Here is a 27,322-nt window from a genome sequence, read left to right as displayed (position 1 = left end):
CTCTCCTCACCCCTTTCCATATTCTCCTATTTAAAGAAATTACTATGTGCAGCCCACTCTTAAGGAGTGGGGAGTTATATTCCTTTCCCTAAGGGCAACGTATCTACATAAATTACTTGAAGTTCTTGTACATAGATTTGTTCCTTCTCCTACCATTATCTATTTATTCAATCATTTGTTATATTTATATTATTAATACAGTATGGACTCATGAATATTTATTTTATACTTTGGTTTATAATCCAATACTACTTTATTTTCTTGCTTAAACTGTTCCAGTTTGGGCCATGAGGAGCTCTTTTGGTTGGCTTCTATTTCCCTTTGACACATTTCCATCAATACAGATTTTGTTTATTTGTGAGCATTTCTTTATTTTCTGGCACTACAAGATGATCCAGACTCATCTTGTGTATTTTCCACTTCAGTTCTAGAATCGATAATTCTCCAGGGAGTTCTAGTTATCATGCTTTGTGCTATCAAGAAAATATGAAATACATGTTACCTTATGCACCCTAAAAATATCATTAACCTACATAGAATCAAATGCATTGAGATTTTTATAATTTATCATAATTATGTGAAAAGGGTAAAATGGGGAGGATCTGATAATAAAGGCAGTGTATACATGAAGAGACAGTAATCGTAGAAGCAAACTGGTGAGATTAGAAGAGTTTACTTACACAAACATACTGATATTTTACCCATAATGATCATAGAAATGGTAAAGGTCAGAAAAATCCACACTTCAATCCTCACACACAGATTCTGAGTTGAAACACCAAATATACTATTGAAGAAGTATGAAGGAATAAAGCTGAGGGAGTAAATCTTTATTGTGTATATTGGAATTCTACACTGTTAGCTACTAAGATTCTACCAATTCGTAGCAAATATCTAGAGACAGGAGGAAAGATAGACAAGCAAGACATACGACCACCTGGAGCTTATCAGCATTATCTGCATCCACCTCAGACTATCAAGAAAGAGGAAAAAAAAAAAAAACAACAGTAGAAATTTATGTCTGAAAACACATTAGTGGTGATATTATTAGTATTATTGTATTACATTGCTAGGGCTGCCATAACAAAATGCCACAGACTAGGTTGCTACAATAACAGAAATTTAATTTCCAACTTAATTTCCAATTTAATTTCCAACTGTTCGGAAGGGTAAAAGACCAAGATCAAGGTGATGGCAGGTTTGGTTTCTTCTGAGACCTCTCACCTTGGTTTGCAGATGGCCACCTTCTTGCTATGTCCTTCACATGGTCTTTTTTCCATGCTCATGCATCCCTGGTGTCTCTGAGTGTCCTGATTTCCTCTTCTCATAAGGAAACCAGTCAGAATGGATTAGGACACACCTTAATGGCCTCCTTTTAATTTAATCATCTCTCTAAAAGCTTGCCTCCAAATACAGTCACATCCTGAGGTACCTTGGGTTAGTGTTCCAACACTGGAGTTTTGACGAAAAACAATTCAGCCCATAATATAGTACAAACTCATTATTTTGCAGATGAGAACACCAAGATTCAGTGAAGTAAATAGATTCACCTGCAATTATAAAAATTTGGGATTCAAAGGCAATTCCTTCTCCCAGGCCACAGGTTTTTCTCCACCATACTGACTCTAGAAGAAGCTATTCTAGGATTAAAATGACAGTGCGGGACATGGAAAATTCCTTACAGTAATACTGTCATAAGTTTTATAAAACTGAGCTAGAATATACAATTCAATCCAAGAGAAGTTAACTCACAGATAATCCAAGGCACAGTCCAGTCTCATTTCGTTTTAATATTTTTAATTATGAAGTAACTCCAAAATAAAATAATACAAAATCTTTCAAACAAATTTTATTTTAAAGATTTTTTTATTTATTCATTTATGAAAGACAGAGAGAGAGGCAGGCAGAGACACAGGCAGAGGGAGAAGCAGGCTCCACGCCAGGAGCCTGATGTGGGACTCGATCTCGAGTCTCCAGGGTCACTCCCTGGGCCAAAGGCAGGCGCTAAACCACTGAGCGACCCTGGGATCCCCCAAATTTTATTTTAAATAAAAATCATGGCTACAGTAAAATTCCTACTCCCCCTCCATTTGTCATCTACTCTCCTGACCTTGGTGTATTATTCTCATGAATATTTTTGTAATTGCATTACATGTGTATATGTACATTAATAATATATACGATTGTGTGTTTTAAATTTTATATAAATAGTATCACACTATATCTTATTTTTTACTCATATTTGTGAAAAATGTACGTGTTGATATAGATTGATATATTCATTTATTTTAATCTAGAAATTATAGTACATTGCATAAATAGAACACATGTAAAGTTTATTTATATCTCTATTAGGTGACATATTTTTCCACTTCTTTATAACTAGTCTAGACTTGAATTTTTTTTCATTGTGAATGTTTGGGGAAATGTTTCTAGATTGTAGACATAGATATAAAATGACAAGTTGGGGACTCTGCTCATCTTCAACTTTTCTAGAAATACCAAATTGTTCTCCCAAGTATATCAGAATGTGCACCTACCAGCAACCCCTCAGAACTCCTAGGAACTGATATCTTGCCAAGATTTGTGTTACCTGACCAATTAATTTTGCTTATCTAATGGGTATGAAATAATATTTCACTATGATTTAATTTGCACTTCAATAATTCCTATTTAGCTTAAACAGCTTTTCAGCTTACTGTCCATTGGTTAATAATTGCCCATTCGTATCCTTTGCCTATTTGTTCCAAATTGTTTATACATTTTTAAAAAAATATTTTATTCATTTATTTGAGAGAGAGAGCACAGGCAGGGGCTGAGGGGCAGAAGGAAAGGAAGAATCAGATTCCCTGCTAAGCAGAGAGCCTGATGTGGGGCTCAATCCCAGAACACTAGGATCCTGACCTGAGTCAAAGGCACAATGCTTAACCGAGCCACCCAGGCACCCCTATATTTTTTTCTTTTATTAAGATTTAGAAGTTCTTTATAGAGTTTGGATACTAATTCTTTGTTGATTATATAGTTACAAATATTATCACCCTTTTTCTCACTTCTATTTTAACTTTTTAGTGAACCCATTACTAATTTTTTTACTTGTTCCTGAGGTATAAACTAATATTGATGTGTGTAAGTTTTAAGTATACATAAATCTTTACATATTTATGTACCTATGTACCCACCACACTAATCAAGGTGTAGAACAATTCTAGCACCCCAGCAGGCTTCCTGGTGTCACCTCCCTGTCAATACTTTCTGAAAAAGTAACCAGTATTTTGACATCAGCCATAACACATCAATTTTGCTTGCTCTTATGTCATAGGATTATAAAGATACAATATCGACTCCTGCAACTCATTTCTTTTGCCAGCATTTTATTTGTGAGATTCATCCCTGTTGTGAGTAGCTATAGTTTATTCTTTACTACAATTCATTCATTCTCATGCTGGTGGCCATTTGGGTTGTGTCTAGTGATGGGAATACTAAAATCATCACTAGAAGTGCTGTAAATATTATTGAATGTGTGGATTTGCTTGGTGAGCAGAAAGTTTTACAAAGTAGTTAGCACAATTTACAGTCCCATCAGCAGTGTATGAATGTCCCAAATGCTACACACTGATGTCAACACTTGGTATGTCACTCCTTTTCATTTAGGTCACTTTGGTAGGAGAATAAAAGTATCTCATTCTGGTTTTAATGTTTGCATTTCCTTAATGATGTTGAGCATCTTTGAATATATTTACTTGTTATTCCTTTATAGTTTCCGTGTTTTTCTTGTTTACAAAAGTATTTTTGGGCGGCCCCGGTGGCTCAGCCTGTTTAGCACTGCCTTCAGCCCAGGGCGTGATCCTGGAGACCCGGGATCCAGTCCCACATCAGCTCCCTGCATGGAGCCTACTTCTCCCTCTGCCTGTGTCTCTGACACTCTCTCTCTCTGTGTTTCATGAATAAATAAATAAAATCTTAAAAAAAAAGTATTTTCTACTTCAGTAGCATAAGATATGTTCTTTTAAAATGTTAGTTTTCTTTTTATACTTAGTATATAGCCTACTTCCAATATACTTTTATATTGGTGAGAGATAAGTGTCTGGTTTTACATATTTCCAAAGGTATAGCTATTTAAACCAGTACCATTTACTGAATAATCCATCCTTGGTCTACTGATTTGGTAATACCTTCTTTGTCTTGATTACAACAGCTTTTAGAATAACATGTTATAATTAAAACAATGTCAGAGATAGACACCCCTGCCCCCCCAAAAAAAGATGAAGAAGAAAAGAAAGAAAAAATAAAGAACAAATCATCATTACACACGGAAACAGACCAGCATGGATCTGAGAACTGAGATCTGACTTTTGATGATCTTTATTATTCATGTTTCTATTTCATTTCACTAATTTCCTTATCTTCATTATATCCTTCCCTCTGGTTTCTATTTTTATTCTTTAACTTCTTTAGTTGAATGCCTCAATCATTATTCATCTCTCTGACTACTCTTCAAATGAATTTAAGGCTATAAATTCCCTCCACTGTTTGAGGGCATCTGGTAAGTTTTGTTATAAAATGTGCTCATTGTTATCCAGTGCTAAATATTTTCTCATTTACATCTTTATTTTTACTTTGACCCATGAAATAGTTAGAAACTTATTGTACTAATTTCCTAATGTATAAGCAATTTTGTTATAATTTTGTATTATAGATATTAATTTTAATTTATTTATTTATTTCTATTTATCTCCCTGATCAGGGAATGTTATTTGTGTAATATTGATTCATTTGTGTTTTTGAGACTTTTTTCAGTTTGAGTATATAATTAATTTTGGTACATGACACATGTTCCTGAAAAGAACATGCATTTTATAAATATTGGGTATAGCGTCTACAAAAGTCCATGGGTTTAGAAGGTTAATTGAAATATTCACATCTTTGGGGCACCTGGGTGGTGCAGTGGTTGAGCATCTGCCTTTGGCTCAGGTCATGATCCTGGAGTCCTGGGATCAAGTCCCACATCGGGCTCCCTGCAGGGAGCCTGCTTCTCCCTCTGCCTGTGTCTCTGCTTCTTTCTGTGTGTCTCTCATGAATAAATAGATAAAATCTTTTTAAAAAATGAAATGTTCATTGGCTTAATATATTTATTAACTCATATTCACTAAGAATACAGCCTCAAAATACAGTCTTATTAATATTTCATTGGCTTAATCTATTTATTAACTGAAGGGGGTTTAAAAATTCCTCATTATATTTGAAACAAAAGTGGACACAAAATACCTCTATTTTGAGGCTGTATTCTTAGTGCATATGAGTTTAAATTTGTTGTATCCTTTGGGTGAATTGTTTCTTTCACCTACCTGTTGTTAGAAACAAATGAAGCATTTTTCCCCCTAAAAGTTCTATTTGGTTCTTGGGAAAAAAAAAAAAAAAAAAAAAAAAGCATTCCCTTCTTAATGCTTTAGTTTCTTCTTTTATGTCTTAAAAAAAATTTCAATCTTTTCAGCTGTTCTATTATACAAAGTTCTGGAGGTTCTATTCTTCCTGTTCGTTATCTCTTCTTTTTTGTCATTTTTGTGTGGATTCCTGTATGATGTGGATTATGTAGTCTAATTCCACTATGATTTTACAAAGGCTTCTTCTGCAAGATATTCAAGAGTATCCCAGCTAGGGACCATCTTCTATGCTAATCTCTCAGTTTGCAGTTTCAATTTAATCTGACTTGCAAGAGGAAGAACTAGGAGTTTCGATTTCCCAGAAAAGACCACTGTTGTGTTTTACTTTTCCTGGGTTCCAGTTACAGAAAGCCTCCTTATTGCTGGAGATGGATTTTTTTTCTCCTTAGTATATTATTTCTCTCAATAGCATAGCCCTTCAGGGATGTTGGCTTTTGTATTGATCTTGGCTCCAAAGGCTGTCAAATCCCAGGCCTGAAATTCAGCCCCTACATGAGACTTAAAATACAACTCCAGGGCTGAGACCTCCATAAACAGCGTGGTGAATTAATGCACTTAGCACTCCTGGGACCAGCTGCCTCTTCATTTTTGGCACTTTGGCATTTCCCTTTCTTCTTCTGAACTCATTGGTGCATTTAAAATTTATTACATTTTATCCATGTTTGCACCAGGAGGATCATCACACCTTTGTTTGCTTTCATCGGGCATCCCACTGGAAGCATCCTGTATAACTTAAACATCCTGTATAACTTGTATATGGAAATTTAACAGCTATTAATTCCCTGTTTCCACATTGGACTTCAGACTATTAATACTTTGAGAAGACACTTCAGATGGAGGCAAAGAACAAAAACTTGGGGAAATCATAAAAAAAAATATTTTGCAAATGATGTAAAATAGGAAAAGTGTTCAAAATGTGTTCTGTCCAATATTGCCTTCACACTTAAAGTAGTACAAATATTGGACTCATTATTCAATACATTTACATATATATTAATTATGCACATGGGATAGAAACATATAATTACACATTACTGGTTCTGTTTGCCCTATTTAATTGCTTTCAAGTATAACATATATAACATGATATGTGTTCTGTGATTTCATTTTACCATGTTTCTAGAACACACCAATTTTTTAAATAAAATGAAATATTATAGGAAATACACATGCAAAAATAAGTGAAAATAAAAAAATAAGTGAAAATAGAAGCAGCTGGGTGGCTCAGTTGCTTAACTGTCTGACTCTTCATTTCGGCTCAGGTCATAATCTCAAGGTTATGAGATGGAGCTCTGAGTTGGATTCCATGCTGGGTGTGGAGCCACTTAAGATTCTCTATTTCCTTCTCCCTCTGCCCCCCTTCTCTTAAAAAAAAGGAGTGAAAATCAATCTCATTTTTTCATTACATTAATTACAATATCTCAAAAGATTAATATGATTTTATTCTCCTGCAGTGTATAATTAGGGAAGATATGAAAGGAGGAGAGTAATTTTTCTGGGATGGTGGAGAGTAATTTTTCTGGGATGGTAGACTTTCTATCTTGCTTCCAGGCAGACAAAGAAATATAAGGCCCAAATGAGATCCCAGTCACTCTTAGATTTGAGACCTAGTCATTTCTGTCATTCTTAAATCTCTTTGAGTATGCTGCAACAATTTACTAGACTGTTTAAATCACCATGTGTTAGCCCATGTTGCATTTTGCAAGAAAAAGAATATTTTTTTCAAAATTACTGAATAGTTTGTTTTATAATGTGCTTTGAGCCTCACATAAGGAAGATGGTATGATTCTTGATTCCTTTTTCTATTACAAGTACTAAGATTTCCAGTAATCCATAGGTAAACTCCAACCCAGTTCTTCCATATATCTGACAAACAATGGTAGGGAGTTAGCTAACTGGCCTATAAAATTCATCCCCCTGACCTTATTAACACTGTACTCCCACTTCAAAATATGCTCGGTTGTGACTTCTGGAACAACTCATGGTACACTAAGGAAATCTGTGTGAACTAGATCATTCTCAGATGGCCAGGGAAAGCAAGAAGGCTCAAAATCACATTTAGTCCAAACAAATCATTCTTTGCACTAATCAGACACCAAGACAACTATAGGCCCCACGTCAACACAGGCAAGGGTGACATTTAGATGAGGTATTGCAGTGGATAATAGTTTGTACTGCCTTTAAAAAACCATTTGACAAATATCAGCATAATCCCACATGCATTATCAGATCATCTCAAGCTCTTTTCAGATGTGTTCTCAAGACCAGATCATATTTCAAAAAAACTGATTTCAGGTTAGATGCTAGAAAATTAGCAATCTTTATAAATGGAAATTTATCATTACTATCTAATGCTTTTATAATAAAATTTGCCTAAAATGCTTAACACATTTTACAAATGTTTTTATTCATTTTTCCCAGGCTTCTACAAATTCAATAAACAGTATGATTGTGTCTCCTTCAAAGAGAAGTAATGTAAATTCATGAATGAAGCAAAGAGATTAGAAACACACAAATTTCCCAATTATTTCAAATCAAATGACAATCATTCTTATTCAATGATTCTGAAATTATTTCATAGCACAGCCCACATGACTTAAATCCTCTGTACCTATTTATATTGGCACATATACACAAAAAACAAATGACAAAGAGAAGGGAATAGTTATAATTCTAAAAGATTTCTCTCTCTCTCCTCTCTCTCCCTCCCTCTCTCTCTCTCTCTCTCTCTCTCTCACACACACACACACACACACACACACAACCACTCCTCCGTCTCCCCCAAAGATTAACTGGAACTGATAAGTGATAGGAGACCTAGTATAGAAGTCATGAGAAAAGGAAGAGGAAATTTTTTTTTTAAGAGGAAACTTTTTTTTTTTAAATATTTTATTTACTTGAGAGAGTGAGAGCAAGTATGTGCGGACAGGAGAGGGAGGGCAGAGGAAGAGAGAGACACAGGTTCCAGGCTAAGCTGGAAGCCCAACCTAGGGCTGGATCCCAGGACCCAGAGATCATGACCTGAGCTAAAGGCAGCCACTTACCCGGCTGAGCCACCCAGGCACTCCAGGAACAGGAAACTATTAGGGAGAACAAAAAGCTATTGGGAAATTTTAGGAAAGTACTTAGTTCTACTAAGAATGAGTGTTTCCAGGGCCGCCTGGGCAGCCCAGTCAGTTAAGTGGCTGGCTTTTGGTTTTGGTTCAAGTCATGATCTCAGGGTTCTGGTATAGAGAGCCCTATGTTGTCTTGGGCTCCAGGCTCCTCCTTTCAGAGCCTACTTGAGGATTCTCTCTCCCTCTTCCCTGCCCTTCCCTCTCCCTTTTCTCCTCTCTCCCACTCACCCACTCACTCCTCCCCATTCAATGTGCTCTTGCTCTTTCAATAAATGAATAAATCTTAAAAAAAAATAGTGTTTCTGAACACATAAAAAATGCATATTTGTGGCTGTGTGTGTATTTACAAGAAAGGATTAATATATACTATTTTTAATTTAGCTTAATTGGTATATCATGATCATCTTTCAATGTCAAGAAATAGTTCTTTTACAATTTCATTTTTAATTGTTCATTTGTATTCTATTAGATTGATGTGGCATAAATATAATTAATCCATTAATCCTCCTTGCTGGATATTTCAATTTCAAAGTAGTCTAGTGGTCTCTTTTACATTTTTGGTCTTCTAAGTTTCGTTTCTTCTCCCCAACAGCACCCTAATTATTAGTGAAGTAACTCTTTTCCATTGTTTTAAGCCTGGGGGAGATCTTAGAGACTGCTTTCTATCATAGGAGCCAAAGGAAATAAATGATCTCTTCTGGTTCAACAGCCAGGTGTTGACAAGTAACCTAAATTTGGCCAGCTGGAGGCCTTCTCCTGGGATTTTCAGTGTTTTGAGTAGTATAGAAAGAAAATGTTAGAGATTGCTCATCCCAACAGGGGATGTGCTAAAGTTGTGAGGGCACCTGAACCAGATCTACTAGCTTCAGGTCAGTGTTCTTTCCTCTTCCTTCCTGATGACTTGATGCTTTCCATTATTCTGGAGACTCCCAGGAAGCCTCATAATAAATAAATGTCCATGAAAGTCTGATTCTGTAGCATTAACTAAGAATTTCAATACTATAAAAATCTTTAAGAAAAACCTTAGGGATATATTTTTCACTTATCCATTATTATTTCTTTAACTCATATAGGTTCTAATCCAAAAGTATACAAAACTTTAATTAAAAAAAATTAATTCTCCAAAAATATAGCATAGAGGTCAGGAATGCTAGACAACTTCCTACTGTACAACCCAGTGCAACCCAGTGAGGCCTCTGGGCCTTAGTTTATTCACTTATGAGATTAATCATAGCACAAATTAGAGCTATGGTGAGGACAAAATGAGAATATATACTAAGCTTAGCACATACTAAACTATCAATAAATGTTAGATTTTTATTGGAAAGAATGTACAAATTATGCTCTCACTGGCAATGTATGGGTGTACTCATTCATTCCTCTGCTTTCACTTGGCTCTCCCTTGGTCCCCTTTATCCATTCCTGTATATCTGCTCTATAATTTAAATTTTGGCAGGGGAATTTTGCATAATTATGTGCTTCATCTTGACCCTCCCTTTAACTCAGTATAGATTATACAAAAGACAGACCAAACTTAGGAATCCCTCAATAGATATCATCAGATTGTTTTAGAAAATTTTAAGAAAAAGAATATAATTGAAACATCGCCATATTGTCAGTTATTATTTAACTTTTAGTTAAATTTTTAAAAAACTATCAAACTTACCATTACGTAGTTTACTATATTTTGACTTAATTACATATGTAGAGGTGTGATATCATAATCTTTTCAGTGCTAATGGCTTCTAAAGATCTTCATCTAGCACTCATCCTGAAAGATGGTGCATGATAAACTTAGAGAAGGAAGGTAAAAGTCAGGCACTAAAAAATAATGTTGGATAAAGCATTTTAAGGAAAATAAAAAGCAGCACCATGATTAACAATACAAGATTTTAAGAATTTCTTCACATAGCATGGAAGAAGAAAGGAAATTTAAACGTAAAAACGGAAGAGAATTTACTTACATGTAAAATAGGATCAATGTAAGAAATGCCTCCAGAATCTCAACTGCATTGTGTAACAGAGACACCTGCTGGTTAATATATATTTCACCGTTCAAATTCTCAAATAACATCAGTTCTTTCTATATCCTGTTCCCCCAGATAGTCTCTAAACTACTGAAAATTCACAGCATGAACATGATGATAGATTCCTATAAAAAGATAATTAAATCAATGGAGTGTATTTTTCACTTTGAATCTAGGGAAAAATCTGTGCAACAACTGTGCTAATGCCATTCTAATATAATTACATTAAGCCTGCTTTGTGTAATGTAATAATGCTGCTAAAAGTTAAAGTATACCATACAACTCTCCTTTAACAGAAAAAAATAACTAGCATTTGGTTTTTGAAAGTACATAATAATAGTATGGTTAATGATAAAAATAAAAATGATAAAAGAAGTATATCTAAGATACCAAGTTAGGATTTTGTCTTAGAAAAAGAATGTAAGCCATGGTTATGTAGAATATTAAAATCTTACCTTCTAATATATTAAATCAGTAAAAGAAACTGCTTTATTTTCTCTCACTGCTATAAAATTCCCAAGATAAATGTGTCTATATCAACTATAGTGATACCTAAAAAGTGTTGGACATAAACATTAATCAGCTGATTGTGACTGATAAAATGGGACTCCTATTCCTAAGAGAACTTTAACTCAGTTAAAATATATTTTTTTAATTCAGAATAATTAAGATCATATGTGTAAATATACTTTTGGCAAACAAAATATAATTTGCATTTTCCTTAGCTCCTTCAAATTTCTTGCTTTGTAAACAAAGATATAAAAATTATTTGAAAACCAAGAATTATATTCAGAGTCTAAAACTGCACATAGCATAAATTAACTCAGTTAAATATTGTTTATAGCTAAATTCACAATGTAAGTAAATATTAAAAGTGCTAATTTATAATCAATTGGTTCATTAATTGACATTTATTAATCCTCTGTGTTCAAGAGATTGTAAGAGATGTAGAACTGTAAGATAGTCTATTTTCAAGGACCTCACATTGTAACTGGATAGACTACTTTATTTCACATGAACTGCTGTGTGATAAAGTCAGTATTTAATTATGAGCTAAATCAAGTGATGATGACCCAAAGTCATGTAAAAGATCCCCGCAAAATGTTAGAATAGTTAGAGGCTAGGGATCCCTGGGTGGTGCAGCGGTTTGGCGCCTGCCTTTGGCCCAGGGCGCGATCCTGGAGACCTGGGATCAAATCCCACATCGGGCTCCCGGTGCATGGAGCCTGCTTCTCCCTCTGCCTGTGTCTCTGCCTCTCTCTCTCTCTCTCTCTGTGACTATCATAAATAAATAAAAATTAAAAAAAAAAGTTAGAGGCTAGTAGGGAAACGTTTATGGTGGAAATGAACACTGAACAGTTACTGAATTTGAGTAGGTGGAAGTCTTAGTGAAAGTTGTTGCCACCCAACAAAGAGAACAACATGAGTAATGGGAAGGGAGAAAATCCTGGTAAGAATGTGTGGGCAGAGTGGGTCTCCCTAAAGCAGAGAATGGAATTGCAGAATGGTAAGAAATACTTGACTTGAAAGTATGGGGCCAGTATAGGGAGATTTTTGAAAGCTTGGCAGAAAGTTTAGATCTGATGCAACAGGACACAGAAAGATGAGATTTGATAAATTCAAAGAGAATGACTTGATAAATTTACTGTTTAGGGAAGATTAGTTTGGCAGGAATCTTCACCATAAGTGGTCTAAAATAGATTGGCTCCACTTGAGTTACTTTGCTAATAATATTTGGATTCAAACTTCAGCTACAGGAGAGCAGTTCATATATAACTTCATACATTCTATATGATGATTAAATTATTTACTTGGTATCTATGCCAATAATAAATGAGGAAGAAAGTTAAGCAATAAATTTGATTCATATTGATGACCAGCCTAGTAAATGAGATTCCCATGCTCACTCTCTTCTACTTCTCTTGCTCTACACCCTGATTGAAAGATAAATACTGCTTAGGAGAAAGCAATAATTATCATTGTCCTTTTATTATCTAATTCTTTTTAGGAAAAAAGCAGATTGTCCTGAATTATATAAGACTCTAGTAAGTATATACCAGTAATTGCAATAGGGAATATATGCAACTATTAATGAATGCCTAATATTTAACAATATTATCTTGCTTCATTCTCACAATGGCTCTGCAAAGAAGGGATTCTGATCTTCATTTTTGCAGCTGGGTTGTCTGAGGCTCACAGAGTCTGGAAGAGCTTCCCCTAGATTGTGTACTGGGATGTGAAGTCAGGTCTGCCTCGCTCCAAAGATCACTCTCTCAGTATCATTCTACTCAGTCTTTCTGGCGAGGACACTGCTTGAAGCATTGAAATGATTCCTGTCCCTGCCTCATCCTCATAAAGCTAAACATCAAAATTAAAGGCCATTTCAAACCACATCCAAATTGTGGCATGCCAAAATGTTAGTGACTACTACCACAGTAATCATGGAAAGTATGAGTTTTGATAGCAAGGTCTGGCTAAGAACTTAAGTGTCAGACTTTCATTTCATTATTTCAAATTTAATTTGAAGTATCCTAGAGTCCTAATGAAGCTTGACATTGAGTAACAGGTAACATGATAATCTAGTTTTGTTTGTTTCAGATACTTAGTTTTGGGGTATCATTCAGGCATACCTACATTCTAGCTTGTTTTTTAAAAAGTTCTTAAACCATTGACATTGAGATTTTCTTGACTGCTCCTCTCATTCAGCATGGTTTCACTATTATTGATTAGTATAACTTTATTTAGAGAGCAAATAATTTCTGATTTATAGTTTTTAAATAAAACAGAAAGAAGGTTAAGGGGTGCTAGCTATCTAGGTACACAGTTCTTTCCAATTTCGGTAATAATGTACAATAAAAAGAGAGGAAGTGCATCTGGGTCAATTGGTTTTAATGACAGAAGCTAAAGTGTTTGGTCACTTTCACTGACCCTAACTCCCAAGTATAAATTACCATTCAAAGGTCATCATTCAATTCAAAATATGACATTTTTGGCTCAAGAGTTTTAAGATTGCAACATAAGAAATCTGGACACATAATTCTGGAAGAATTGTATATTAGGTACATTACAGCATCTTCTCACTAGGAAAATAAGTAGGGGAGTTTCCATAAAACATTGTTTTTATTGCATGCTAGTTTCCTGAAAATTTGAGGAAAATGTCTATCATATAGTTGGAATCAGATGGTATGTAATTTGTTCAAATTGACTGCTTTCACTTAGTAATAGGCATTTAAAGTTCCTTCACATCTTTTCATGGTTTGATAGCTCCTTTCTTTTTAACACTGAATAATATTCCATTGTCTGGCTGTACCACAATTTATTTATACATTCACCTACTGAAGGACATCTTGGCTGCTTCCAAGTTTTATTAATTATGAATAAAGCTGCTATAAACATTCATGTGCAGGTGTGGATGTAAGTTTTCAACTCCTATAGGTAACTATCAAGGAACCTGATTGCTGGATTATATGATAAGATTATGTTCAGTTTTGCTAGAAACTGTGAAACTGTCTTCCAAAGTAACTGTATAATTTTTCATTCCCGCTAGCAATGAATGAGAGTTCCTTGTTGCTCCACATCCTCACCAACTTTTGGTGGTGTCAATGTTCTGGATTTTGGCCATTCTAGTAAGTTAGAGTGGTATCACATGGTTGTTTAATGTGCATTGCCCTGATGACACATGACATACATCATCTTTTCATATAATTATTTGGCATCTGTGTATCTTCTTTGTTGAGGTGTCTGTTAAGTCTTTGGCTCATTTTTTAATCTGTTTTTTTTTTTTTTTTTATTGAGTTTTAAGAGCCCTTGGCGTATTTTGGATAACAATCCTTTATCAGTTGTGTCTTTTGCAAATATTTTCTCCTAGTCTTTGGCTTGTCTTTTCATTCTCTTGATACTGTCTTTTGCAGAACAGAAGTTTTTATTTTTAATGAAGTCCAGCTTATCAATTATTTCTTTCATAGATTGTGCGCCTTCAGTATTGTATATAAAAGGTCATATCCATACCCAAGGTTCATCTAGGTTTTCTCATATGTCATCTCCTAGTTTTACAGTTTAGTGTTTTACATTTAGATCACTGATCCATTTGTAGTTAATTTTTGTGAAAGATGTAAGTTTGTATCTCTATTCATTTTTTTGCATGTGGATTTCCAATTATTTCAGCACCATTTGCTGAAAAGACTACTTGGCTCCATTGTATTGACTCTGTCCCTTTGACAAAGATCAATTGACTATATTTATTTGTGTCAGTTTCTGAGCTCTTTACTCTGTTCCATTGATCTATTTATCCTTTCACAATATTACACTGTCTTCATTAGTGCAGCTTTATAGTAGATCTTAAAATTGGATAGCTTCAGTTCTCCAACTTTGTTTTTTTTCTGTCAATATTATGTTAACTATTCCTGGTCTTTTGTCTCTCCATATAAACTTTAGAATCAGTTTGTTAATATCCACAAAATAACTTCCTGGGATTTTGATTGCAATTGTATTGAATCTACAGGTCAATTGGTATCTCTAGATAATATTGATCTTCCTATTCATGATTATAAAATATCTCTCTATTTAGTTCTTTGATTTCATTCAATTGGAGTTTGTAGTTTTCTTAATATAGACCTTGTACATATTTTGTTAGATTTAGACCTAAGTATTTGCTAATGTAAATTGTATTGTTTTTATTCCAAATTCTACTTGTTCATTGTTGATACATAGGAAAGTAATTGATTTTTGCATATTAACCTTAAATCCTGCAAATATGCTATAATCCCTTATTAGTTCCAGAAACTTTTTATTGTTGTTGTTAATTCTTTTAGGTTTTCTGCATAAATTATCATATCATCTATGAAGAAGACAGTTTTATTTCTTCCTTCCCAATCTCTATACTGTTTACTTCCTTTTCTAATTGCATTGGCTAGGACTTTCAATACAATGTTGAAAATGATGGGACACCTGGGTGGCTCAGTGGTTGAGCATCTGCCTTTGGCTCAGGGCATAGTCCTGCAGTCCCAGGATCAAGTCCCACATCAGGCTCCCCACGAGGAGCCTGCTTCTCCCTCTGCTTGTGTCTCTGCCTCTCTCTGTGTGTCTCTCATGAATAAATTTAAAAAAAAAGAAAAGAAAATGAGTGATGAAAAGGGACATCCCTGCCTTGTATCTGATCTTGGTGTTAGCCTGAGATTTTTTGTAGATATTCTGTATCAAATTGAGGAAGTTCTCTTCTATTGCTAGTTTACTGTGTTTTTTCTTTCTTTTTCATGAATAGGTATTAGAAAGCTTTTTGTCAAATGCTTTTTCTGCCTCTATTGATATGATCATGTGTTTTTTTCCTGTAAACTGTTGATGTGATGGATTTAATTAACTGATTTTCAAATGTTAAACCAGCCTTGCACACCTGGGACAAATGCCACTTGGTCATGGTGTATACTTCTTTCTATTCATTGTTGGATCTGATTTGCTACTATTGTGCTGAGGATTTTTGCATCTATGCTCCTGAGAGACATTAGTATTTAGTTTTCTTTTCTTGTAATATCTTTAGGTTTTGCATTAGGGTAATGTTGACCTCATAGAATGATTTAAGAGTATTCCCTCTGTTTGCATACTCTGAAAGACACTATAGGGAAAACTGACATAATTTCTTCCTTAAATGTTTGGCAGAATTTACCAGTGAAACCATCTGGGCCTGTTGTTTTCTGGTTTTGAAGGTTATTGACTATCTATCCAATTCCTTTAATAGATATAGATCTAGTCAGATTGTCTATTTTTCTTGTGTGAGTTTTGGTAAATGTGTCTTTCAAGAAATTTACCCATTTCATGTAGGCTATAAGATTTGTGGACATAAAACTATTTATAGTAGTCTTCTTGATCTTTTTAATGTCTATTGGGTTGGTAGTAGTGTCTCCTCTTTCGTTTCTGATATTAGCAACCCCTTCTCTCTCTCTCTCTCTCTCTCTCTTGCCTCCTGCTACCCCCTACTCTTTTCTAATCAGCCTGGCTATAGGCTTATTTATTTTATTGTCTTTTTGAAAAACTAGCTTTGGGGTTTATTTCTTTTCACTATTGATTTCTGTTGTAATTTGTACTTTATTTTTTTCTGTATATTTTTTATTTTGTTTTCTGCTTTCCTATGGTGGAAACTTAGATATTTTTTTAAATATCTTTCTTTTCTAATATATGCATTCAATCCTATAAATCTCCCTTTAAGCATTGCTCTCACTGCATCTCACAAATTTTGTAAGATATATTTACATTTTCATTTAGTTCCAAATAATTTTATATTTCTCTGGAGATTTCATCTTTTTTTATATAAAGATTTTATTTATTCATGAGACACAGAGAGAAAGGCCGAGACATAGGCAGAGGGAGAAGGAGGCTCCCTGCAGTGAGGGTCAGCCTGATGCAGAACTTGATCCCAGGACCCCAGGATCATGACCTGAGCCAAAGGCAGATGCTCAACCACTGAGCCACCCAGATGCCCCGAGATTTCATCTTTGATCCATGTGTTATGTAGAAGTGCATTGTTTAATCTTTATGTATTTTGGGATTTTCCAGTTATCTTTCCATTGTTGATTTCTAGTTTAACTCCATTCCATTCACTGTGGTCTGAGAACAGATATTGTATGGTTTCTACTCTTTTAAATTTGTTAGTGTGTTTTATGGCCCAGAATGGGTCTACCTTGGTGAATGTTTCACGTATGCTTGCAAAGAATGTGTAAGCTGCTGTGGTTTGAAGCAATTTCTAGATGTCAATTATATTTAGTTGTTGATGGTACTGTTATGTTCAAGTATGTCCTTACCGATTTTTTTTGCTTGCTGGATCTGGCTATTTCTGAGAGAGGCAGTTTTTGCTTCATGGATTTTGACACTGTATTGTTAGGCACATAAATGTTAAGGATTGCTATGTCTTCTTCAATAATTGATACCCATATAATGCTTTTGTTTACCCCTAACTTTCCTTGCTTTAAAGTTTTCTCTTTATGAAATTAATATAGCTACTTGTGTTTTCTTTTGATTAATGTTAGCAAGATGTATTTTTTCTCCATCCACTTACTCTTATTCTATATATGTCTTTATATTTAAATTAGGTTTCTAGTAGAAAACATATAATTGTGTCTTCCTTTTTGATCTGACAATTTTTGTCTTTTAATTAGTGCACTGAGGCCACTGATGCTCAACATGATTATTGATATACAGACATACCTCATTTTATTGTGCCTTACTCTATTGCGCTTTGCAGATATTGGATTGTTTTTACAAATTAAAGGTTTGTGCTAACTGCATAGAGCATGATTATCAGTGTCATTTTTCCAACAGTCTTTGCTCACTTTGTGTCTCTGTGTCACATTTTGGTAATTTTTGCAATATTTCAAACTTTTTCATTATTGTTATGTTTGTTATGGTGATCTGTGATAAGTGATTACAACTCACTGAAAGCTCAGAAGATGGTTAATAATTTTTAGCAATTTAAAAATTTTAAATTAAACTATATATTTTGGGTTTTTTTTAGATGTAATGTTATTGGACCCTTAAAAGACTACATATAGTGCAAACACAACTTGTATATAAGCTAACAAATTAAAAATTCATTTAATTCAGTTTATTGCAATACTCACTTTATTGCAGTAGTCTGAAATCAAATCTGCAATATTCGAGGTATGCCTGTAGTTGGATTAATATCTGCCATATTTGTTACTGTTTTCTATGTACTGTTCTTTTTTTATTTTTATTTTTGTTTTCTATTCTTTCCACACTTTACATGGTTTTATTTTTCCCCTTTTATGTTTTTTTTAAAGATTTTATTTATTTATTCATGAGACACACACACACACACACACACACACACACACACACACAGAGAGAGAGGCAGAGACATAGGCAGAAGGAGAAGCAGGCTCCACACAAGGAGCCCCAGGTGGGACTTGATCCCAGGATGCCAGGATCATGCCTTGAGCCAAAGGCAGATGTTCAACCGCTGAGCCACCCAGGCATCCTCCCTTTTATGGTTTTAATTGAGCATTTTATATGATTCCATTTTCTCTTCTGCCTCTGCTTAACAGTTATACTTCTTTCTTTACTTCTTTTAGTGGTTTCCCTACAGTTTGCAGTATGCATTTGTAACTAATCCAAATTCACTTTCAAATAACTATCAAAGTACAGGTATTGTGAGTACTTTATAATAAAAAATAATCATGATTCTTCCCTCTTATCTCTTGTATCATTGCTATATTCATTTTACTTATATATAAATGTGCATAAGTTTATATTTTTGATATATATAAGCATATATAACCAAAAAATTGTTACCATTATTGTTTTGAACAAACTGTTATTTGTTAGATCAACTAAGAATAAGAAAAGTATTTTTTTTTTATTTTATCTTCGCTTATTCCCTTCCTGATGCTCTTTCTTTATGTAGACCCTAATTTCTTATCTATAATATTTTCTTTCTCTCTAAAGAACTTTATTCAACATTTCTTGCAAGGTGGGTCTATTGGCAACAAATTCTTTCACTTTTGTCTGAGGAAATCTTTATTTCTCTTTCATTTTTGAAAGGTAATTTTGCAGGGTATAGAATTTTAGGTTGATATTTTCCTCTCCACATTTTAAATACTTCACTCCACTCTCTTCTTGCTTGCCTGTTTTCTGAGGATAAGTCAGATATAATTCTTATCTTGTACCTATCTTATCTATAGGTAAGACTTTTTTCCCTTAAGTTTCTTTCAGATTATATATATATATATATATATATATATATATATATCTTCTGTAGTTTGAAAATGATTGCCCAGGTGAAAATTTTTTGGGGGGTGGGGGTGGAATTTATCCTGTTTGGGGTTCTCTGAGTTTCCTGGATCTGTCCTATGATGAGGCTTCAGGCTTTTAGTGAGTCTGTGCCTCTAGACTGTGAATGCCACTAGTGTTTCTCAGGGTTCACCCCCTCCTCCTCCACTCTCCGGTTAAAGAGTATGACTAGAGTGGGCTGGGGTTGAATATTTCCCTTCTCCTACATGGAAGGCTAGTACTGACTGGGTATTTCTCTTTCTCCAGGTCAACTGGGTTCTGGTTATCTAGCTTCTTCTAAGGGGAGACTTTATTTCAAAGAGCAGAGAGCTCTGGTATACTCAAAATGGTTCCTTTTCCTCTCCCCCTGCTAGAAGCAGAAAGAGATTTTTTATTTTTCTCTGACATTTATTATCCACCTAGAGCTCCCAGAAATTCACCAATTATAGATCAAGTTTTCCTACCCCAGCACTGGTTCTCACAGCAGTTTCCACTCCTGAGTGTCTGTTATGGTAAGCCACAACTCCCTATAGCCACTTGTTTGTGTCTCTAATCTTGGAGGCAGTAGTTTGCCCTATGTCCTCACCTAGCTTATGGATCCTAAAAGAGTTGCTAATTTTTCAGTTCAATCTGTTCACCTTTTTATTTGTCATTAGGACATAGTGGAGCCTCCTGAGAACCTTGCATACAGAATTGAAAGCTGGACATTTTTTTCTGATATTTTTATGAAGAATAATGGAAAGAAAAATGGCTAACATACTCCTGAAGAAGAGGAATAAAGTGAAGGTATTTTCCCTGATAAATAGCATGATATACTATAAGTGTATAATAATAAAAATAGTATTAGATCAATTGACTGGCAAAAATAGAATACACAACTCAGAAAACAGATGTATGAATATTAAACTTGATATATAACAGAGATGGCCACGCAAAACATAGAAATCATGGACCCTTCAATAAATAAATATTCACTAATAGTTATATATTTGAGAAAAAATGGCATAGAATCTACCAAAAACCACACACAATTCAACTCTAGGTTGATTAAGGACCTAATATCAAAGCTAACAGAAGATAACCCAGGAGGATACATTAATGACCTCAGAATATATTAGGTGTTTTGAAAAAAGATACAAACAGTACTAACCATAAAAGATTGATAATATTGGTCATTTTATTTACTTAAAATTTATGTAATTAAATAACACTAAAAATATATTAGAAAGACTATTATTTGCAACACATATAATCTGCAAAATATTAGTATCCAAAATATGTAAAGAACTTCTAAAAATTAGAAAGAAAAAACATAAGAAAAGAATAAGTTAAATAAACAAGAATTTTCAGAAGACAAAAAAGAAATGGGGAATAAATTTGAAAATATAGTCAATTCATTGACAATCAGGAAAATGCAAATAAATATCACAAATTGATATTATTCTACTGTCATCAGATGAGAAAATATGAACCACTATGATAATGCCAAGTATTAATAGGCAAGAATGTGTCTCAATTAAAACTCTATACGGCATGGGTAAGAGTATAAATTTGGCAAAACCACTCTGACAAGAAATTTGGCATTATTTTATAAAGTTCAAAATTTGTATATCCTATCTTTTCCTATTTCTAAACCATGGAGAAATGTTTTTATAATTACATCAGGAAAACTGGACAAGAATTTCCACAGCCGCGTTCTTCACAATGACAATAACTGAAAACAAGTGACATATCCATAAATAGGAGAATGGATAAATAAGCTTCAGATTTTTCCCATGGTGAACTATCTATGCGCCAATGAAAATTAAGGATATGTAACTACATAAAACAGCTTACAAAGTAAATATGGAGACAAAAAACTCACAGAATTCTATAAAGGCTAGTAGATACCTTTTTATTGTGTTAATTTAAGTAATTTGAAACTACATGTCTTAGAATACTATCTGCTATTTTTAGTTAAGTTTGGTTGCCTAAAAAAAGTTTATCTGAGCCTTTAGAAGGTGAAATTTTTAACTCCCAGAAGATTAGAATCATTCACGTGTATTTGCAGCTCCACACACATTGTCACTGATCTTGGCAAAGGACAGCAGCCAGGCCTGCCTGCAGCTCCCCTAAATCCCTCCAAATTTTCTCTTCAGCTTCTCTGATTCTGGCCAGGTAAAACTCAGAATGCCATTCTTCAGGTACCTTTATCACAAGATTGGAGGCCTCGAGAGAGAAATGTGTTTCTAGTTTGTCCTTGGCCTCTCCCACTTTATGTCCAGCTCCACATAGGGACTCAGGTCAGGCTGACTTGGAGCTGAGAGAGGCCAAAAAAGATCTACATAGAGTGCCTAACTGGTTCTGTAATTGCCTAACTTCTGATCTGTATGATGAAGCCTTCTTTTTTTTTTTAAGATTTTATTTATTTATTCATGAGAGACATGGAGAGGCAGAGGAGAAGCAGGTTCCCTGTGGGGAGCCTGATGTGTGACTCCATCTGAGGACCTGGGATCACAGACTGAGCCAAAGGCAGATGCTCAAACACTGAGCCACCCAGGCGCCCCAAGCCCTTATTCTTTATCACTCACATGGGTTCTGCTTACCTGAGCAAACCCAAATTGATACAAACAGCATGATGTCAGTGTGTGGCCAAATGTTCTTAGGAAACTCAAAACTAAAACTAAAAAATGCATTGCTTTGGTAAGCATCATGTTGATAAAAAATAATTTTAAAGACAGAAAATAGCAAATACAAAATTTGGAAGGAAGAATAGGGAGGAAAGGGGAGAAGGGAGGGAAGCAGGAATAGGAAAGGATAGGAAAGAAGAAACCCATTGGTAGATTTGGAGGTATTCAGAATGGCATGGATGAAGTTCTCCAGGTGAGAAGGGAAATTCAGTGGTGTTCACTTTATTATTTTGGTTCACACTGACACATAGATTATATATAATTTTGTGTCTATCAAATATTATGTAAGAAAAATAAAAAATAAAGCGCTGAGATAAGAAAGGCAGGAGAACAAAAGTTAAGAAACATTTGACAGGAAAAGAATGTAGTGTTTAGTGCAGAAGTTGCACCAGTTTTCTGAACCACTCTAGAAAAAAACCCATTCTCAGAGAGAGAGCAGAGGCTAGAATATGAGCAGGCCTGGGTGTAACCTTCAGGGTAACTAGAATAATTTTGGTAGTCTGGGTGTACACCAGAATGGCTTGTCTGTCCAATGGACTAAAGCTGTAACCAGTAAGGACTGCATTTGGGACAAAGTTGCAGCAGGTTGCTAACAACTGCTCTCTCTCACAGCCAGAGAAGCAATAGAGTAATACTCCCAATAACACCATTCCACACCGTGCACATGAAAAGAAAAATGCTTCCACACACTTGCAGAGAATTCCTTCCCAATTTTCTTACTCCACAACTGAAACTAATTATCATTATTTGGAGATGCTCATTACTCAGCCAATCAGAAACAAATCAAGTGAAAATCAACTCAATGATTTAATGTATCAAAAATGATTAGGTTAAGGATTTTTAATTGACAATGTAATTCTAATAAGGCCTGCATGGCAATACCAACAAAAGCTACAGAACACCTTGGAATAAACTATACAGGGAATGTATAAGAACTATTTAAGGAAAACTAAAACTGTATCATTGGACATAGAAGTCTTCAATAAATGTGTCAATATATCTTGTCCCTAGATAGGAAATCTCATTGTTGTAAAGATGTCATTTCTCCTCAAACTAATACATAAAAGTAAAGTTTTAATCAGAATACTAGTAATATTTTTTTTAGAGTAAAGGGAACTAAGTTGATTCTTAAGTCTATGTAGACAAGAAGGTCAATGAAGAGACAAGAAATTGTCAAAATGAAGAATAATAACAATATATTTGTCCATCCGAATATAAATATGTATGATAATGTCTCAGTTATTAAAACAATATGTTACTCACCCTGATAATCAGATTAATGAAACACAATAGTCAACCAAAAGACCCATGTGCAAATGGAAATTTTATATATGGTAAACGAAGCATTTCAAACTGGTGGAGAAAGAACAGCATATTCAGTAAATATTATTTTAACAATTGCCTTTATAGCTAGGAATAAAGTTGGAAATCAATCTTGCAACATACATTATAATAAAGTTATGTTAACTTTAAGATTTGAATGTTAAAAAAATAAATATATAAGTAATAAAATGTGGGAACATTATTTAAATCTTAATTTGGGAAGTTCTTTCAATGGATGTTATCAACTTTAAAAGCCATAAAAGACATTTTTTAAAATATTTTGTTTATTTATTCATGAAAGACACAGAGTGAGGCAGAGACATAGGCAGAGGGAGAAGCAGGCTCCCTGTGGGGAGCTTAAGCCTCTCTCACAGGACTCAATCCCAGGACCCTGAGATCACCACCTGAGCCAAAGACAGACGCTCAACCACTGAGCCAACCAGGTGCCCCAAAAGTCATAAAATAAATTAGCTAACTCTATAAAAAATATATATAATTTAACATGACAAAAGATGCCATAAACAAAAATAAAAAAAAATGACATACTGGGGAAAACTACTATAACATATAATTGTGAGTTTTGATGTGAATATTAATAGTATCTACAAAATAATAGATAAGGGATACCTGGGTGGCTTAGGGGTTAAAGCATCTGCCTTTGGCTCAGGTCATGATCCTGGAGACCCAGGATGGTGTCCCATATCCGGTTCCCTGCGTAGAGCCTGCTTCTCCCTCTGCCTGTGTCTCTGCCTCTCTCTCTCTCTTTCTCTCTCTCTCTCTCTGTCTCTCATGAATAAATAAATAAAATCTTTTTTAAAAAAATAATAGATAAAATGAGTAATAAGTTCAGATATAAACAAATTAAGTAAAATAAATTATAAACATCAACAAAGACTTTCAACAACACCAGTAAACATATAATTGTGTCAGTAAAGCAATTGCATTGTAAACCTCCTTATGGTATGAGCAAATATGATAAAATGCAGTAGTGGCCAGAAGGCAGAGAGGAGCAGGGGCACATACACATTTAATACAAAAGAATAGCTTGGTACACAGTTATTTAGAGGGCAAAATAGCAATATCCATCAAAGTTCTAAATCTGTATAAATCTTAAATTCTAATTAGTAACATATAAAAATAATTACAGAAAAAGGAAATACAGACACATAAAGGATTTCATTGCAGAATTATAATAGTAAAAAGCTAGAAATAACACAAGTATCCAACACTACTGAAGTATCTGTTTAAATAAATTACAGTGCATTAGTGTAGTGGAAAATTAAATAAATCTTAGAGTAAACAATTATGTATAACAATGTGGAAAAATATCTACTCTGTGTGTGTGTGCATGTCCGTATGTGTAGTTAGGGAAGATATACAAATTACAAACTATATCACATAAGCACATTTTTTAATAAAAATTTATAGCTATTTTTGTATATCTATGCAGAAAACAAATGCAAGAAAAGACACCATATGGGAAAGTTGGGTTGTTCGAAGGGGAAAAGTTTTCGTTCTAATTTTATATACTATTGCATTGTTGAAATTTTTTACAAAAAGCTATATAGAGAGAATGTTTTCAGCTGGCCTAAAATTTAGGGAAAAAATTCACATTAAAAAAAGAGAAATCTAGGGCACAGTATATTTCACCTAATCCTCTGAGCTCATTGTCTTCATGAATAAAACAACTCATTGGCAACATGTGTAATTCTTAAAGTAGAAGGCACTGAAATAGGCTTAAGCCTCTCTCCTAGAATAGTGCAAAAGAAAATTTTTAGGAAATGGACAGCGAATTTTGCTAAAATGTATTTTAAAAAGTCCTACAGTTAGCCTAAAAGAATCCCAAGTAGACTGCATTACAAGTATTCTTTTCTTTATAGAAATTTTAGCCCATTATCAATTACATTTCTTATTCATTACAGTTAAAAAAAAAAAAAAGACTGAATGCTTCCCTTTAACACATGGAAGTTGAAGAATATATACAGACAAAAAATAATATTTTTTTAAAAGCCTCCTCTCCACTAAGGTAAATCTATCTTTGAAGCAGTTATTGCATTTAAAATTATAGGACTATTTTAGTAACTAGTTGTTACATGTCTGGGCTCCTCCAACTAGGCTATGAGCTCCCTGAGCTCAGGAATTCTTTCATTCTGGTTCCTTACTGTGTGCACAGTGCCTAGGATATGGTATATATAAAACAAATATTTATGGAGGAAGGAAGGAAAGAAGGAGGGAGAAAGGGAGGAAAGGAAATCTGTCACATTTTAGAAGACAAAGGTACTCCAGGGCCATCTCTACTAAAGAGATACAATTAGTATGTGATCAGTGTTACAGAGCTGGCCCTGGAACTGTCTTCTACTAGCTCGCCCAGAATTCTTTCTGTCCTACCAGACAACAGATATTATCTGTTTAAGCTAGTGGATTTTGTTCCAATTTAAGTATCTTGGTGTACTTAGTACAGCAAATTTGGTAAAAATTAGGCAGACCTTACAACACTTATTACTAAAAATCTCAGGTTGTAACATCCCTTCCCTTCTCTTCTTTGTCTCCAGCCTGTCTGTAGTTAAGGCTTGAAGCTATTTAATTTTACAACTCTTTAGAGTCTCCTTTATGTGAGGCAAAAATTTAAGGTCAAAAGTATGTGCTATAGAAAACCAATTAAATACTTTGAAATAAATAAATAAATAAATAAATAAATAAATAAATAAATACTTTGAAAAGATCTCTTTTCTTAAGGCTTTCTTTGTTGAAAGAAAGAAAAAAAAGCAACCTGAAAAGCTGTCATATTCTAGACTCCATGTTCCATATTAACTCCCTACTAGACCCTTAAAATTTTTAAGTAAAACAATTTTTAACCATGAGGACAGTTTTCTTCATGTGCTCAAAAGCATATCTGAAATCTAAGGCTCTTTCTGTGACTACATAATATTTTTGATGGGCTGGGGAACAATGAAGATGGCAAAGAAGATTAGACACTCAAAGTGTCAAATCATAGGGTATAATTAAATTTAGGAACCCAGAGCTGAGTTTAGGCTTTGAATTTTAGAGCTGCTATCAAGAATAATGAAAGTATGTGTCATTTGCATTGAAAATAATATATAATTTACTCATATTTTGGAGACAAAAAATTGAAAATCATATAAAAATACAAGTCTATATCACTATAAATTTGTTTTTAGGTGGTGGAATCCTCTCATTATTTTACTAACTATTACTATGTGCCACAGAGTTACTCGAGTTATTAATTGGAGGTCACAAAGTAAATCACACCAAGACAAAATAACTGAAAAATAACTCAAAATATTAAATTGTTTCATCTTTATTCAAAAACTGTAATGGTACTAATTGTAAAATTGCCTATTATAGTGTTTAAAAACAACTATGGATTGAACTGCATTCCCCCTCAAATTCTTAGATTGAACCTCCATATGACTATATATATGGATAGTGTCTTTAGGAAGTGATTAAGATTAAATGAGGTTATACAGGTGGGGCCCTAATCTAAAAGGACTATGAATTTATAGGAGAAACCTCTCTTCCTTCTCTTTCTCTTAAAGCCACATGAGGACAAACTGAAGACAATCTTTTGCAACCGAGGAAGAGAACTTTCACCAGAAACTGAATTGGCTGGCACCTTGATACTTTGATCTTGAACTTCACAGTATCCAGAAATATGAGAAGTAAATTTATTTTGTTTAAGCCATACAATTTATGGTATTTTGTTACTATGACAACCCATATTGAATAAGACAGAAGATAGGTCCTTTATTAATGTTTTTAATAAACAGATCTAATTTCAAATTCTGCCTTAGCTAACTCTCAAAATCTGTTTCCTGTTTGTAAAAAGTTATCAAGAGCTCCTCAAATCTATTTTTAAGAAATAAAGGTTGTATTGCATAGAAAGTAGTTATTATAGAAGTAAATAAATAACTATTATTATTTTGTTTGATTCATCATTTAAATAATCTGTT

The 27,322-nt window shown here is 34.0% G+C and overlaps 1 long non-coding RNA gene across 3 annotated transcripts in view; it reads right to left on the bottom strand.

The window, feature by feature from the left end:
• Positions 1–27,322, bottom strand: part of LOC102154431 — a 355,562-nt gene that overhangs the window by 315,235 nt on the left and 13,005 nt on the right. Inside the window, exon 3 of one of the 3 annotated variants that reach the window (XR_005382136.1) lies at positions 10,526–10,709. The exons of the other annotated variants lie outside the window; for them this stretch is intronic. This is a non-coding gene — a long non-coding RNA (uncharacterized LOC102154431). Of the gene's footprint in view, positions 1–10,525; positions 10,710–27,322 lie in introns of those variants that run through there. 3 annotated transcript variants of the gene reach the window in all.

The sequence above is a fragment of the Canis lupus genome, chromosome 31 (genome assembly GCF_011100685.1).
Source record: "Canis lupus familiaris isolate Mischka breed German Shepherd chromosome 31, alternate assembly UU_Cfam_GSD_1.0, whole genome shotgun sequence".
Classification (NCBI taxonomy): Eukaryota; Metazoa; Chordata; class Mammalia; order Carnivora; family Canidae; genus Canis; species Canis lupus.
The sequence above is the reverse complement of the archived record's forward strand: the minus strand, read 5'-3'. Positions and strand labels throughout refer to the sequence as shown.